This window comes from Muscardinus avellanarius (assembly GCF_963383645.1).
Source record: "Muscardinus avellanarius genome assembly, chromosome: 4".
NCBI lineage: Eukaryota > Metazoa > Chordata > Mammalia > Rodentia > Gliridae > Muscardinus > Muscardinus avellanarius.
The window spans coordinates 141,901,129-141,903,380 of NC_137789.1; positions in this window are offsets into that span (position 1 = coordinate 141,901,129).

Genomic DNA, 2,252 nt, shown 5'->3' on the forward strand with positions numbered 1-2,252 from the left:
CCGCCACCTTTAACACCAACCTTTCCTGGTGCCTTATGATTGATGCCACCAGTAATTTCCATAAATCCCTCTTCGTTCCACCTTTTCTTCCTAGATATGGGAAAAAGCAGGTTTCTGATTCTCCCAAATGAGGACACAGCTGATAGGATTTTTATCACATACATAATGAGCCAAATAAACTGCCTCCGATACGTTGCGGGTTTGTCCGTAGCAGAGACTGCATTTTCTATCTTCCTCCCCCATTCCACCAACAACAGAGATGCTCAACAGAAGAGCTGGGTGACACTGAGCCATGGGATTCGAGGATCTCAAAAGCCAAAGTAGGGAAGCTTAGATAAAGTTCACCGAGAAGACTCCAAATAGAAGCATAAGTTAACGTGCTGAAACACAGGAATATAAATAACCACACTCCATGTCTGCCTCGTGAGATATAACGTCTTAGACATTTAATCTTAAAGTCACACTGAACATTATGTTTTAATTAATGAGCCTTACTTTGCAAGGCAATGAGGAGCGTTTCTGCCAATTAGCATCAGATCTAGCTCGTATACATATGTCCTCTAAACTTACACTTGCTCACAAGGCAACGGGGGGTGCGACCTCTCAGTTTATGCCTAGGCACCTCACTTCTTGTCATCTCCCTGTCAAAGGGCAGCTCGAGTAGCCACACCTGCATCCGAGTAGCCGCACCTGCATCTGAGTAGCCGCACCTGCATCCGTAGATGCTCTTCCTTGGTGCTTGATCATAGCAAATGCAATTTCCTTCACAGCTGAATCACCAAGAATGTTCCCCCACCCTGCCCCCAAGCCTTCCCACACACCCAGCTCTCGGGAGGCGTGTGTCCAGCTCTGGGAATGCCAGCTGCCCACACAAGATGGGCAAGTGTGCTGTTGGGGACAGGACTGCATCGCCTCTCGGGTGTGCAGCGTCTGCAGCCAGGCTGCCAGGTGAAGTCCCTGTGCCATCAAGGACTAGTTCTGCAACCTTGGACAAGTCATTTTCTTTCTCTCAGCTTTAGCCTTGTTGCCTGTAAAATTGGTCTGCTAAGTGCACTCACCTTATAGGAGCCAGGGGAGGATTAAATGAAACCACGTGTCGAGCATTTAGAGGAGGACCTGGCATTCGGGAGGTGTTTAGCTAAATAAGCATTTGCTCTTCTTCTGCCTCTGATATATGCACTTTGTGGAGACCTTTCTGGCAATCCTGACAGCAATCCCTAGACTCGAATGTTCTCGCTGATCTCTGTTGCTTTGTGTCCATGATCTCTCTTCCTCACCAGTCGCTCTGCAAGCCAGGTGCTGAGGACTGTGACAGGCTGCGATTCAATCACACTCCCTCACTGGGCTGCCACCGCGCTGGGCAGAAGAGAAGGGTAGGCAGGGTGTCCGCCTCTTAGTGAGCTCTCCTACTTCCCCACCCACAGCATGGCAGGCCCACTGACCTCGTAGAGGTCTCTTAGTGGCAGCCCCACGCCAGCCCTGACACTGCAGGAGAGCGCTCAGGGGTCCTTGCGTCTCAGCGCTTCCCCTAATGCCTGCTGGGTTCTGCTCTCTGCAAAGAGCCACACTGCCATCTGCTGACGGGACGCACAGGAGGGCTGGAACTCAGTGCCACCCCACAGGGTGTGCTGCTAATCCTGCCTGACCCTGCCTCGCCCCCTTACCATTTTACCCAGGCTTGTCCATTACCATTTTCTCAGCATCTCCCTGGATTAATCCTACTTTTCTTCAAAAATCTTCTCGCGTTCAGAAATATGTCGTCTGCCCCCCACCCCGGCAGCTCTCTAAGGCTCAGTGAGGAAAGGACCTGGGGTGGGGTTGGGAGCAGGCACCCGCCCTCCAGGATCACCCTGCTCCAGGGGTCACTGCAACAGGCAGCACCGGGAGACGGCACCCAGGCCATGAGACTTGCTATGTGCTTGTTTAACATTTTAACTCAGAAATAAAGATGTATCTTAGGGTCATGATGACTCTGAAAACCTTCTTTGACACCTTCTGGAGAGATCTAGACAGTGTGGGTTCAAACGTGTCACATTAAATAGGTGAACTTTATGGTGTGTGAATTGTATCTCAATAAAGCTGCAATTCTTTTCTCTTTTTTTCTTTAATGGCTTGGGTTGGGTGGTGGGAAGACATGGGCGTCCACAGAGAGCTGACCTTCAAGGACACAACCTACAGGAGCTTTCTCATCAGGGCCTCAAAGCCAGACAAGGGGGAGGTGCTAGCACTACCTTACACTACAGACAGAGAAA